The sequence below is a fragment of the Poecilia mexicana genome, unplaced genomic scaffold (assembly GCF_051168715.1).
Source record: "Poecilia mexicana isolate PSO_F unplaced genomic scaffold, ASM5116871v1 scaffold_18, whole genome shotgun sequence".
Lineage (NCBI taxonomy): Eukaryota > Metazoa > Chordata > Actinopteri > Cyprinodontiformes > Poeciliidae > Poecilia > Poecilia mexicana.
In genome coordinates, this window is record NW_028263387.1 from 3,788,606 (window position 1) to 3,803,945 (window position 15,340).

The window sequence follows — 15,340 nt, forward strand, 5'->3', positions numbered from 1 at the left end:
TAGATAACTACTACATTCAGAATGTAACAATAAAAAAATCTCCCTAAAACGCAATTCTCCTTCATTCTCTTGTTCAATGAATGCAACACGTGACGTGACGCGAAGGGGCAGATCTGATGTAGTAACAGGTTGCTGTGTTTCTTACAGTGCATCCTAATTATTTCAAATGGAAAATAACTAAAATAAAGTCCTATTTAATGCGACAATGTTAAAACAGCTGACAAGAAAACCGTATTATGTGTTGGAATAAAAACCGTTCAGCGCACGATTTAAACGGAGAAAACTCGGTACTTTTGTAACTTTCCCGCTATACAAACTCCCTCTGGTGTTAAGCGTACTTCAACCGCCGCGGTGTGTACATGTATGTGTACGTATGTATGTAAGTATGTGTGTATGTGTACGTATGTATGTAAGTATGTGTGTATGTATACGTGTGGAGCTCGCAGGCCGCCTCGCACGCGGACTGAAGCGCGGTGCCTTCGCGGTGCTGCCGGAAGGCGGGACTGTGGCTCCGCACTGCGATCTGTCGGTCGCACAGCTGGAAGGCGCTCCAGCTGCGAGCCGATGGCCGAGCTCAGCGGCACGCCAACACACACCCACACCAAGTCGCTTCCGAGTGCGTCAGCATCACAGCACTTTGTGTAGGCTTTTTTTTTCTTCTTTTAAATCTCTCAAGAGCTGATAAGAATTATTAAAAAGAAGCAGCCGCATGACCCGACAGAACAACAAGTACCAACTCTGAGAGGAGCGAACCGAGCGGAAATCGCCTGATGACTCGTTGTGCATTCCGCCTGTGAGCGACCAGCAGGTCCCTGAGCTCCCAGTTGGTGGCCGAGCTGACGCTGTGATGTGAGGCTAAACTCATCCACCACTGTTCCCTCTGCAGCCCGTCCTCCCGGAGCATGGGACCCCGCGAACTCTGAAGGTAAGCGCCGGACCACAACTTGCCTGTTAGTGCACACACTGACGCTACTTCGTGCGTCTTTCATGCAGACACAGAATCATCTCTTAACACTTTCTTGTGCGGATCTGTTATTTGGAACATCTCTGTCGATCCAGAGGTTTGTTTCGGGATAATCACGGCTGGACGTGTCTCTGCGTCCGTGTTTTCTATAGGTTGATTAAATCAGGCATCGCATGTGTGAGTGGAGGTTACTGTTAGATGGATCTACTTGTTGCTCAGAGTCAGTGATGGTGGAGTGTGCACGCACACACACGGACACACGCGCGCGCGCAAAATCACCTGGTGACTGGTGGTTGTTGTGTGCAGGAATGACCGCATGCACACATTAACTTTATGGCTTCCAACAGCCATAATGTGAATGCTCGGGTGCTGCGGCTGCACTGATAAGACACATAAACCTGCTTTATGATTGTCAGAATATGGAAATTTGCTTAATGGGCTCTGAGCAGAGCTCCCAGTGGTGATGGAGGAAAGCAGGTCTGTTCCTAAAATTAGAGGCGGCTTCTTCAAGTTGGATCTGTTAATTGCAATAAATTCCAGCTCTTCATTATTGTGTTATTATTATTATTATTATTATTATTATTATTATTATTATTATTATTATTATTATTGTTATTATTATTATTTATTTTTTCGCATTGGCTGCTTAAATTCAGCACAAAAGGTTGAACCTGAATTGCTCCCTCAATCAGACGGGACTTGTTCCCCTACGCAAGGCTGCAGACGCGCTTTGCTTGTGGTGATTTAAGGTGATTTTCTCCCGCCACCCTCAGCGCAGAGACGGATTAGGAAGCATGTTTGAATGCCAGCTTCACCCGCAGTGTTATCCTGCTGAATGTTGAGCTGCTCCAGTGCGGGGATTTTCACTTGTAACTGGGTGTCTGTGTGGACGTTTGAACGGGATTACAGTCGTGGCAACCTCCCGCAATTCTCGAGTCTTACGTTACGGTATGTCGTAAAAACAACAATAACAACAACAACAAAAGAAAAACAAACAACTCATTGTTCTCAGGCTGTAAAATGAGGTGAGCACGGCCTCGACTTAACAGTGCTTACATTTTTTGCCGTGTCACTGTTTATTTTGCAGATGGCAGGAGTTATAGTGTGTGAAAAAATGAAGCTACCTCATTATTTATGACTATTTAAAGTCTCCTTGAGTAGTGAAACATAACATGCCACATTCCTGAGAAATAACTTGAGTGGAATACACTGGAAGGAGTATGTTGCCTTTTACACACATTTGAACGTTTCTGGTTGAAGTTTCTAGGTGATCAGTTAGCATCTAAAAAAAAAAAAAACCTCATAAAATATCTGAACCGCAAGTCGTATTTAGGATAGCAGCTAAGTACTTTCTGAGGTGTGTATGCATGCGGACACATTGCAGCTCCCCCATACACCTCAAACTACAGTACACAGTTTAAAGACAACATTTTACCGCTAACTTTAGCTAACCTGAATATTTACAAGCCCCCTCTTGAAAGACTGAAATAACTCATCTACTACCTGTCAGTCACTTTGAAAGACTTTTATCCTTGTCCCTCTTCTGTTTTTTTTTTCTGCCTCTGATCAGACAACAACACAATTCAAATGAAAAAAAAAATGGTTTAGCAGAGTTGGGGTCATCAGAGGCGCAAAAAGTGGGTATGCAGCGTATGCAACGCATAGGGGCGCAGCACCAGAGGGGGCGCCAAAACCCCGTCTGGAGGGGAGGGTGGGGGCGGTGAGCGTCGCTCCTTCACCCTGAAGTTCCTTCCGTTGGGGGGTGGGGGGCGCCGATTTATGTTTTCGCATCCACCTGAATAATATGCAGTTGCGCCACTGGGGGTCATCCAGCACATGTTCCTGTTACATCATGGTTTTAACACCTGGAGCTGTTAGCAGGCAGTAAGACGTTAGCGTAACCCGCTAGTCTTCAGCCAGAAGCTTCTTCAGAATCGATTTTTTGAAGATACTTGATTAATATAAGTCCGAGATGTCTCCTGACAACAAATTTAAAATACTGGTTTATATCTTAAATATATTTTTAAAAAAATTGCTTCTATAGATTTTTTTATACATCAAACAATCTGACGTCTAACTGAACTTTATCACTGTAACAATAACGGAGAACTAAAACTTTGCTTGGGTTCATGGGCTTCAGAATGGCTTGAACCAATATAAAACGTGACTTAACCAATGCAGACTGGCAGCTCAGGCTGATTTCAGATCTGTTGAGCCTCAGGTGTGAAGCTGTATGTGGCACATGTTTACCATGTGCTTTCACTGCACTGGTTCCAGATTGTTAGCTCTGTGGTGTGACCACACATTGTTGCAATGTGGAATCAGCTACACTACCTCATGTGTGAGTGCAAAATATTATTCATCAGTAAAATGTAAGCAAATTTTGCAAAAAAAAAAAAAAAAAAATTATAGCCCAAATACCTTTATGAAAAGAAATAAGCTGACAAAGCTGAGAAGTAATCAGCGTTTAACAATGTAAAGAAAGTTTTGAATATTGCTGTGTGTAGCCTAAAAACACATGAATCATTTTTACTTTGTCTTTTAGAAATTAGACAGACTTTTTAGGATCTTAAACAATAAAATAGTCAAACCTCATGGGAGAGCAGAAGAGGCCAGTGGTTGATATTTAGACCTTTGCTGAGGTTGATAAGATCAGTGGATAAGATCGGCTTCACATGAACGCATCGGTCGATCACCACTTTCCTTCATTTCCTTTCTAAATGAAGGAAAGTGGTGTTGATAAATCAGTGGACCCTTGAGTGATCATGTGGTATTTGTTTGGTCATGTGATAGTGATGCAGCGTAAGATTAGGGTGTGTTGAACCGAAGGAGAGAAGCAGTGTCAGCATTTGGTTGTTTTTTCAGTGTCAAAAGATTTGGGAAATATATATAATATTGGTATATGTAGGTTATTGGCCATAACTGCAATATTGGTTATCGGTATTGGCCCGGTGCATTCCTAATGCCAAACTTTGATTACTGGAGGTTGTGTTCACATAATTCTACCTGTTGGTGACCAGATGTTTTTAACCAGTCCTGACATCCGTATGGCATAGGGCCAGGCTCTCATCATTACCATGACGACAGCTGTAGTCTCTTCCTCCTGCGAGGCAGAAAAGTCACTTTGTTATTTCCAGTGCAGCTGCTGATTATCCGCGCCTATTTAGAATTTCGGAACAAACTCGCTTTTGTGCGCCCGTTCATCCAGGCCAGCGTCTGATTCAGAGGATGCAAATGAAGCTGCCGCGCCGCATTAACCATCAGACGCCGCCTGCCCACTCACACACCGACAAGTCAGCAGAGCAGGAAGCAAACCCGTTCCCACACGCGCCGGCCTCGTCTGATAGGCCGTCACCTCAGAGCCGCCCGTGGCCTCTGTGATCTCACGCATCCCCAGCCCTCAAGTGGTCCTTGACTTGAAAGATACGGCTGCTTCAAAAAGGTCGGGTTCGCAGGGACTCAGTCGGCCGGCAGAATGCGGGGAGGAGATTCACAAAGCAAAAACTCTGCATCTCCGTTCCTGCTGGCTCGCCTCTGCTGCCGCAGAGCAATTACTGATGGCCTCTGAAGCAGTCACCCCTGATATTTAGCATAGCTTCCCAGCCTCATCCTCCTCTCTCTCCTCCTCAACCTGCCGCAGTGTTGCACTTATCAGGAAATCCAGCCATAATTGGTTTCCATCGTGGAAGCCTGTCTCTGCATGGCGGCCGACCACTAGAAACAGATTTGGAACGAGGAGGTGAAGAGAAAGGAGCGAGGCAGAAATCGATCCACACAGCAGTAAAGCCATCCCAGAAAGCAGACAGACAGCAGCACGCTCAGACACGTGGGCTGGATGTTGGTCATCGGTGGGATCGACGCTCCGGCTGCGAGCTGCGGCTGGCTGCTGGCTTTTTAATTGCTAATCCAATTGTTTCATGTCCTGGAACTGTGCCCTTCATTTCCAGCAATCAATACACCTGAATCTGAGCCTCTCCTCTTGCTATTTGTTTGGAGTTGATTTTTTTGGAGAATAGATTTTTGTTGCAGAAATAAGAATGTACAAGCGTAGGAAGAGCTGGAGTCAGATTTAGTTTGACTCCCACCATGTTGGCAGAACAACAGCCGTACTGAGAATCAAACATCACAGGGGAACTTTGTGATGTCTTGTATGTAGAGTCAGAGCTCTCCTTTTTTTGTTTTTTAATGTGGCGTCACCGTGGGATGGGAGCGTAGGTCAGATACAGTGACTTATATTCACATCCCTTAAGTTTTTCCTCATGTTGTCATGCCACAACCAGAAACCTTATTGAATTTCTGGGGAACTTTATGTGATAGAAATGAAAGTAGTACAAAACTATGTAGGAGAGAAAAAATAGTATTATTATTATTTTTTTGTAAATAAAAATATCAAAAATGAGCCATGTGTCATGTTCTGAGAAAGTCTTTTAACCCACATGCACAATCAATCAGCGGACACCTGAGTGAAAATACAATGATTGTTTATTTACAGTTCCCCAAGCATTGAAAATCTCAAATCCTTCAGTCTGAATAAAAAGAGAACTGCACTATAAATGTACCAAGAAATAGCCGTCTGTCTAAGACAACAAACCAGGCAAGAGGAGTTTATCCCATGGTAACTTTGGAGAGTGGAAGTTGTCTACAATTCAGGTGGATGAATCTGTTGACATAGCAACACCACATATCTGACCTTATGAAAGATTTGGACATTTAAAAATAAAAATGCCACAGTAAGTCCTGCTTCCTGTTTGCCACAGGCCAGGCAGGGGACAGCAGGTTCTCTGGTCAGAAAAGACCAAAAAAGGAGCAACGTAGTCTGCATGAAAAACATTAGAACTAAGATGGCGCAATACTCTCAACGCATCAGCCATGTTATAAAATATGGAGGTGGAAGCATCATGCTGTTCATGCTGGAATGATCCAGTCAAAGTTTATGCCTTAAAATCACAGTAAAATAAAGAAGTTTGAGAAAAAGTTCAGAGTTCAAAGTAGAGGTCCACCAATTGCAGTTTTGTGGTCGATCACCAATCTTTAAAATATCTGACTGGTTGAAACCAATTTTTTTGTCCGTGAAGTCGCTAAAATATAGCAACAAAGTTGCTAAATTGGCAACAGTGGGGAGACTTTTCTTAACCACACACATGTAGACATGACCTGCTGGACGGGGCAGTGAATGATTTTCAGACTTGTGCAGATGGGTTGATGAGGTCGGATTCTCAGGTAAGCATCAGTTGATCGGCAATTTCCCAAAATTAAGAAAATCAATCTATTGTTGCACCCCTAGTTTGAAGGTACTGTATGCTTGTCTTTTCTCCTCTCTGGAGCAGATTCAGCATTAGCGGGAGACAGTGGAGACGGGATAGTTTCAGGCTCCAACAAACCTAAATCAAACTGATGCGTAAATTTAATCAGTCAGAGTAAAACACAATTAACTTAACTAAGTCAAGCAAGTAATTACTCCAGGCAGTTAATTACTGCGATGGTGGCTATTAGATGGGGCTTGGTTAAAGTTTCAGCTGACTGGCACCGATCTGTGCTACAGGTGTTGGGCGTCCACTTTCACAAAGGGAACCGAAAGCCGAAGTGGGCCTTGCACCAACAATCACAATGAAATTCTCTTCTGACTCTGCATGACTGCACCGCCCACCTGCAGCCTTCTCCACATTTCATGGAAGTCTGCCGAATCAGTAGTGCATTATGTGTACAGGAAACGGAGGGATTTGTGGCTCCAATCAAGGGCTGCAAGGCGTTTTTAGGGGATGAATACACAAACAGGAAGCATCCGTAACTGAACCCGGACCCGCTGAATGAGAAATGTGCAGGGTTCACTTCTGAACAAGTCCAGAGTGATTGTTGCAGAGAACCCTGACAGGCAGCAGGAAGTGAAACTGATGAAATCTCACTTTCAACAGGTTAGCCTCAAAATGCACATGTTTTTGTGATTGCCCTGAAAACCACAGGGATTCCTAAGAAGAAAAGAGTGTGTGAGAGTGACTGGATGATTTGCCTGTACCTAATCCTGCACCAGATCTACTGTGCAGTGCCTCCTTTCAAATACATTTCAAAATCAGAGAATAGCATGATCAAATGCAAAAAGCTGTGTTTAAATGATGAGTTAAAGAGAACAAACCTTTTAAACAACCTTGGCCTGTGAACAAGTTATTTCCCATCTTCTTAAATCTTTTTTAGTTTGGCCACCCTGCGACCCGATTACTGCCAGACTTGTAGAATCAATATATAACTTAAATATGCCCATTTGTTTCCATGAAGAAGGCAGATCACTGGCATCTATCCGTCTGGAAAGAGTACAAAACTATTTCTAAGGCTTCAAGTTTCCAACCAACAGTTAGGAGCTGATAGCTACAATTGGAAAACACAGAACATTGACAAACTTTCCCAGGTGTGGCCGGAATATCGTAACTTCTCCAAGAGCACATTGGCATCTCATCCAGGGGGGTCACAAAAAAACCCAGAGCAACATCTAAAGCACTTCTCTTAGTTATGATTGAACAATGAAGAAAAAAAGACTGGACATCATCTATGACACTGTTCCAAAGCCAAAAGCCTGGCTGACCAAAAAGAACACAAAGGCTTTAAGGAAATTATTCTGTAGGCTAGAAAAATAAGATTTTTATCCAGTTTCATCAGGTAAAAACAAACACACCAATTCATTAAGAGAAAAGCGTACCTAGGACAAGACAACTTGCTGGAAGTGATGGAACCATGAATTCTGCTCACACAAAATTCTAAAAAAGAATGTCCGGCCTTTAGTTTGTGACCTTTAAGCTCAAGGAGAATGATCCAAAGAACACCAACATTTCCGCCTCCATTTGCTCTAAAATACTAAACAAAGGTATCAGAGTGGCTTAGCTAAAGATGGGGCTTAATCTAACCGAGATGCTGTAGTATGACTCTAAAGAAACCGTTGGTCAGATGTCCTCCAGTAGCCATGTGACCATCAATGTTCTTTATGTGCATTAGAAAAGGTTGATGGAATCGCTGGGGATGGTTTTGGCTTTTCAGAAAAAGTTGAGAGAAGATGGAAACACATTTAGGGTCTGACATCACATGACTGATCTGCTGTTTCTGCTGTTAGAGTGAATAGAATAAAATGTTTTGCTCTAGGTCTCTGCGCAGCGTGTAACATCACCAATAACAACTACAACTTGGCCAACAGCAGCACATTCCTGAACCATCTCTGCATTCTTCTGAAATGCGTGGTCCATGCACAGAGCTAGCAACCTCAACTTCCTGTTACATCAACATCTGGCAAAATTGCAGACTGGCTGAATTTAACACAAAGAAGTAGAAGGAAATTAATTCACTTTTTTTCCCTCTTATTATTTTTTACAACTTTTTAAAAGCTTGTTCAGAATTTGCATGACAATTGGATGGAAACACTGCTAAAACACTGAACTAAAACAATTCTGCAAAGAAGAGTTGGTCTAAATTACTCTATAATCGTATAAGAAACACTTTGCAAGTTGCCACACAATTTAAGGACATTATAATACTTTCTCACACAGGGTCAGACTGATTTGGATACCTTAATAAATACAACCATCAATTGAAAAGTAATTTGTGTATTTGGTCAGGCTATCTTTGTCGGATTTTGGAAGACATCTATAAGGGGGTCAATTACTTTTAAATGTCAGACCAACATATAAGACTGATTCTTAATCTTTCAACATTGACTGTGCTACTTTAGACTTTAAAATCTTCAGTGTTAGAAGAAAGCCTGTGTCACAACAGGAAGTGAGATTCCACAGTGAGGCGTTGCAGAGGCACGGAGGAGGCGAGTTCTGAGATTGAGCAGCGTAAGGTTCACCGAGAAGACCGGCTGTGTCGCAAGACGCCATATCTCATGTTTGCTCCGTTGCCCAATATGCCACCAGGCCTTATCTCACAGTCAAAAAGTCTTGACACCAATTCAGAATAACGCGTGAACTAAGTTTAACTTCTTTTTTTTGTTTGTTTTTTTAAGTGCACAGAGGCGCATACACCCTCCACATTTCATGAACTCACACACCCTTCCGGTATTTGTCACGAAGCAAAAACTCCCCACATCTGTTTTAACGGACAGACATTTGAGCAGGAAGGCCCTGGAAACAAAGCGCTGTGACACAAAGATGCACTGTTGGCTTCTCTACCAGAACGTGCTGCTGTCCCTCCCCCACGCGTCATGTAAAGTCACAGCACAGAGATGAGAAATATTACAGTGTGCCAGATGTGAAACATGTGGCGTGACTTTTCAGTTTTGTTTTCTTTTTTTTTTTTTTTATCGTTGTTGTTTTAGAGCGTGCAGCTCCCAGCTGTCACGTCCCAGCAGGACCTTATTAAATTTGCATGTTATTCTCCATCATTTCCTTCTGTTATTCCAAATTTATTGAAAATGATTTGTTTAACAAACACATCCGAGTAGCTTTTCATCATCTTCTAGGGTTTTTATCATTCCGAAGCCTTCGGGTTTCTTTTCTCTTCCTCTTCAGCCAACCGTTTTCCATGTTGGAATAAGCTGAAGCTCTCTCCGTCCTTCTCTTTCCCTCCTCCCTTCCCTGAGGAAGAACGGCGGCTGCTAATCTGTGTTTGCAGCCGGTGATCCCCCACCAGCATTGCACTCTGCGTGTCCAGGGAAAAGGAAATATTTCTCTTCCTGCTCTCAGTACCTTGCAGTCTGTAAATAGATCCATGCCTTCTGCTGCTGCTCTGTGGTCTTTTCTGGACAGCTCTATCTGTGCCGTCACATAGCTTCTCACTACAACTTCCTGAGACTAACTGGAGGGTGTTAGGCCAGAGATAAGTCCAGTCTGTCTATGTGCTGTGATAAAAGTGGTGCTTGTATAGCTTATTCACTCGATTAGGACAAGAGGATGAGATTATGTCCCCAACTCAGAATTACTGTGAACTCATAGTCCCAGTTATATTTGATTCCAGAAATGGTTCATATCCTTGTTGAAGTTACCCGTCAGCAACATTTTTATCAGGTTTGAACTGTTCAGCTATACTTTATTATTATCATGTGACAGCAGGTGCTTTAAAAAGTTCTGGTTCTGAAAATTAAACATTTATACAGTTAAAAATGAGCAGAACTAGCCAGCAGTTGATTCGTGTAGCACTTTTCGTCAGCCAAACGCTTGAAGGTGCTTTGCATAATAAAACCAGAATATTGCAAAGTTGTAAAGAAAACAACATACAGTCAAGAATTGAACAATCAAGCTAATAAAGCTCAGAGCTAACCACAGAATAAAAAAAAAAACTCTAAAAGTGTCTAGATGTGGAGCGAAGCCACTGCTGGAAGCCTGAATCTACCTGGCTAACTTTAAACAGATGCTTGGTAGAGGAGTGTGATCAGACGTGTCTCCTAGCAAACATGATTTACACATCAAACTGTGAATTTGCAGTTTATATTGTTCACTTGATTTTTGTCAAGTGAAAACTTCACAACAGTTTTCAAGTCACTTCTACTGCCTGACATACCCTGGGCCCACAGCTGTTTGGGGTTCAGTATTTGACGATTCTCGTGTTTCTGTAGAATTTAAAGCCAAATTATTCACAGAAATCTCGCCTATTCACAGATTCTTTTCAGCATATCAAAGGAAAATCCATCTTGGGAAGCTAAGTGCTATTGAATTAGGAATATTATGAGTTCTAGCTTCTGTTGCAGTGCTAAGATGGTTTCCATTGTGCATATTAATGCATATTAAAGTATGTTAACGGTTTAAAAAAGGTTTTAAAAAAGGCAGTTATAAGCATTTTTAGGATTCACTGATTTTTTATTTCCAGGTCTAGTTCTTCTTAGCTCAGGGACTAACCCCAGTAAACCTCAGTTTGGATGTGGCTAATTTGTACAGAATTGTTAGCAAACTTCATAAAAAATGCTAAGAACCTAGCAAGGTCATTTGATCCATTTACTCACAAGCAATGCTTTCGTTTCTGTTATTGTTTGTGCTGGGTTTGTATCCAATTTCTGAGTATTAATAAACCACATCACACCCTCACATTTGGAAGACCAGGAATATTACCAGGAATATGACTCATTTAAGATCTTATTTATACACATCTGCTATTTGGCTCAAAACCATTATTCACAAAAGCATATGTCAGTGTTGGTAAAACCTAACACCAGGGAGAGAAATCAAAACGAATTCATTAATGACTGCATGGAGGCTGTACTTTGTTCAGGGGATGTACAAGTGTGGAAATAAGCTCATTATGGAAAAACCAATACCAAGACAGATAGAATTGTTTGCGTGTTTGTGACTGTCATGTTATTAGTCAGAGCTGGAGTTGTGTTCTTCACACACTAATGGAATTATTTATACTCTCTTGCCTTTTTTTAATATCAAAGTTCTACGTTGCAGTTTGCTATTAGGACAGGACAATGGCGTCCCAAAGTATTTCTTCAACATTTTGATGTTTTATCACACTACAGCCACAGACTTCAAAGGGTTTAATTGAGACTTGATTTGGCAGGCTACTACAAAGTGGAGCATAACTGAAGTAATGATACCCCTAAATCAAATGTGGTGCAACCAGTTGACCTCAGAACAAACCTAACTGATAATTAGGGTACATTAATTTGGAACACAAGGGGAGCGATAATCAGAGATGCAGCTGAACAGCCCATGGTAACTGTAGAGGAACTGCAGAAATTCACAGGAATCTACTAAGAGGACAACCGTTGTCCATGTCTTTGTTGAAGAGCGGCAAGAAGGAATCATAAAAATGTTGCATTTGAAGTTTTCCACATGACCTGCATGGGGAGAGAGCAAACATGAGGAAGAAGCTACTGTGTCCAAATGAGGTCAAATTAGAACCTATTAGCATTACATAATTGTTTTTGCATATTACTCTGAAAATACCATTCTCATAATGTGTAATGGTACTGGCAGCATCAAGCTGCAGGGATGCTTTTCTTCAGCACTGACAAGAAGCTGGTCAGAGTTTTTGGGAAGGTGGATGGTGCCAAATACATGACAATCCTGGAAGGAATCCTGCTAGAGCTTGACTGTCGATGTGTTAGAATGGCCCAGTCAAAGTTCAGACCTAAATCCAACTTAAAAATTGCATCCACAGATGTAAAAATGGCCAACTATTTCCCTCTCTAAATGGGTAAAGCAGTATAGTTGTTGACCTACTGTAAATAGCTGCAGACTTAATAGCAGCAGGAGGTGGTTCTGTCTGCAGCTGAAAACCAAGCTACACCTGACCAATGTACAGTTGGTGTATCACCTTCTGCTGGTGTATCATACAAACAAGAGTAAAGCCTTGTAAAATGATATAAAAATGTGAACCACTGAACTCGTTTGAATACTTTTAAAAGCCCATGGGTTTTTAAATGATTAAATAAATAGAAGAATAGGAATGCACTGATATGCATATATGGGCCGATATCGATATTTGGAGTTAGGGCTGATATTTACAGATATTGTATAAATTTCTCTACCATTATGACACTGTTAAATAAAAACAACAACCACAATGACAATATTGCTTCTCACCTTCAGTTGAATACCTCACAATCCTGTCACATCACTGTCACTGTCACATGACTAAACATCGACTGCCCCCTGTCTCTGTTGAAACACAACAACAAGATGGAACTAAACATCGATTGTTAATATCGGCCCAATTTTACTTAATTTTACTTACCGATGTGTTAAAAAATGACTGATATTGGCTGATACCGATGTCAATGCCCTAATTGAATGAAAAGATGGGATACATTGCAATATAATAAAAGACAGTTTGGTGTAATATGATTCAATGCAAAAAATCATAGCAAAGTGATACAATACGGATTGATTAAAAATAAAAGATTAAACAAAATAACACATCACCGTATAACATAGAAGATATGAGATATAGGCAGAGGAAATATGTCGCAAAACAATACAGCACATTATGGCACAGTTTGATGTGATGCAGCCAATATGTTGATGTATCGCGCATAGCTTTTAAAAAAAATCTAAGCAAACAATTGTGAGCAGCAAATAACTGTATCTGGAAAACAGATGGTAGAAGTCACAGGTTTCTGCATGATGAAAGTAGACAGAAGAACCGAAAGAGCTCCTCTGAAACAGCCGAAATGACAAAGGCTACGGTCAGAGTGTATCTGTCTGTGTCCAGCCAGAGGATGTGACATTTTCATTGTCCAGTGAGGCAGCAGTGTGCTGTGGATTGACCAGGCAGCCATCCCCGCTGCGCCCCATCCCACCCCTTAATCTGCCTGATCGATGGCCCTGGGCTGCTGTCACCAGGCAACCGTGGATGACACCAAAGCCCCTCGTCGCCTGCTCCACCTTCACTCGCTCTTTTTGTGGAAACAAAAGCAAAATTACAGAACATAAAAAGGGGAAAAACTGTCAAAGAATAAGTCAGAGTAAAGCCTCCTGAGAACTTTGGGAGAATTGTTCTCCTGGTTGTGATAAAGCGCTGCTGTCAGTTCGGTGATGGATGATGTTCTTGCACGCAACGGCGAGATGGCATCATCACCACGACGGGCACAGGCTGTGCCGCCGTGTCAGACTGCTTCCGATAAAAGCAGCCTTGGTCCCTGTGTGTCTGCACTATCACAGCTATTGAGAGAAGAGTCCTACGCTTCAAATGCTTCCACAGCCACGAGAACACGCTGTTCTGAAGTCGGCTCATTTCGTCACTGAAGTGCCCTAACCTTTCAGATCTAGATTTCCCCGCATCGTTAATGATGATTATGGCTGAGCACACATCACTTTCCTCCGTCTCTGTTCAGACAGCGCTGTCAGTTACACAATGCTGCCTTCTGACCAGATTTCCTCAGTTTAGCTTTAAAATGTTTTTATTTCATGATGGGGGGAGGAATCCATCCAAACCAATTAGGAACTACTAGTGCTGGGTATCAATTTGGAATTCCCAAATTGATTTGATTCATGATTCACTTCGATTGATTTTCAATTCAGTTAGATTTTCGAGTCAGTTAAGGTTATCATGTAGTATCAGCTTTACTTGGATATGGAAGACAGAACTAAAGCTTCAAATAGTAGACACTAACTGAGTAGTAGAAACACCAGTTCTTACATGAAGAATCGAACCTGATGCCGTCAATTTAATCATGTGCTTTTTATTTAACATGACCTTACCAATACAAAAATGCAATAATTTAAATACATTTAAGCCACCAAAACTTCACCTATAAAATTCAGTATGTGGCACTTCATTTGTAATGTGTGGACAAACAATAATGGCCTCAAAATCAGCCAATCAGCCAGTCTAGAAATGACGGTTTGCTTCCACATTATTTCACCATTCGACTCTTATTATCCAGTTCACTGCTGACTTCCTGTTTAGTATATCCAAAAATATTTCCAGATATCTGCCTTCAAGTTTGTTGGCTGAACTGTTGATGCTTCCACCATTTTGTTTTGTTTTGCTACTCATGGTAGTCGCCGTATTGTTGCCAGTTTGTTTCATTTGTTTTACATTGGTTGCTGTACTCCCAATTGCACTGAGTGAACAAATTAGAGTTGTGTTGTTTTAACATGTTTGACCAAGCTTGTGAATCCATTGGCGTATGCAATTCTAGTTCTGAAAGTGAAAGTTTTGCAGTTGCCTATTCAAAGTCTGAACTGAGATGCTGTGGGAGGAACTTAAAAGTTCCATTAATCAGCTAAATTAAAACAATTCTTCACAGCAGATTCCTCCATGGTGATGTAAAAGATTCAGTGACGTTTTGTTTGATGGCACTTGTTGAGGTTTAAATATTGTCACGTAGAGCCGGGTTGGTCTGGAAAGCTGTTTTCCTGTAATAAATACAATGTTCAATTAAAAATAGAAGAAGCCCTGAATTTGTTCAGTACTGGTAAGATTAGATCTTGGAGCTCAGATAATGGTTGGCTAACACAGCCGGTGGTATTTTTATTGTGAGGTTTCATTCTTCAGTGGAGCACAGCTCTATAGCTCAAACATGCTTCCTGTGGGCAGCTCTTGTTTCTAGTTTCTAGTTTTCTTGCAGTCTAATCTTTTCTGTAACTGGGTACAAAATCACACATCTGCAGCTGACTAGTTTAGCTCTCTGTTTTTATCATAACAGTGGTTTCCGTCGTCTCTCTCTCTCCCTTTGATGAGTGTGATGCAGAGACGCTGAAGCTTTCAGGTCACACTTCCCTCTTTTTCTCTCTTTTCTCCTCCGAGCGTCCCCGCACACACGAGCGCGGCCATGGCAGCTTGCGGAGGCCTGTAATTGAGCGTGTCCACCCACCGTGTTGCGGCAGAGGCAGCGCAGTGAAAGGCTTCATTGTGTCAGGCACAATTGATGTGTACACACACTTATCACACCCTTCTCACGCTCACCAAGCCTCGCCGTCGACAGGCCGTCCGTTAAGAGTTGCGGCCGCAGGG

General features: G+C 41.9%; 1 protein-coding gene across 2 annotated transcripts in view; it reads left to right on the top strand.

The window, feature by feature from the left end:
* The first annotated feature begins 514 nt into the window (after positions 1-514).
* LOC106933619 (RAS guanyl-releasing protein 2) overlaps positions 515-15,340 on the top strand; it is a 63,755-nt gene continuing 48,929 nt past the window's right edge. For both annotated transcript variants that reach the window (XM_015012987.2, XM_088016202.1), the window contains exon 1: positions 515-925. The gene's annotated coding sequence lies outside the window, so the exon portion shown is untranslated. The remainder of the gene's footprint in view (positions 926-15,340) is intronic.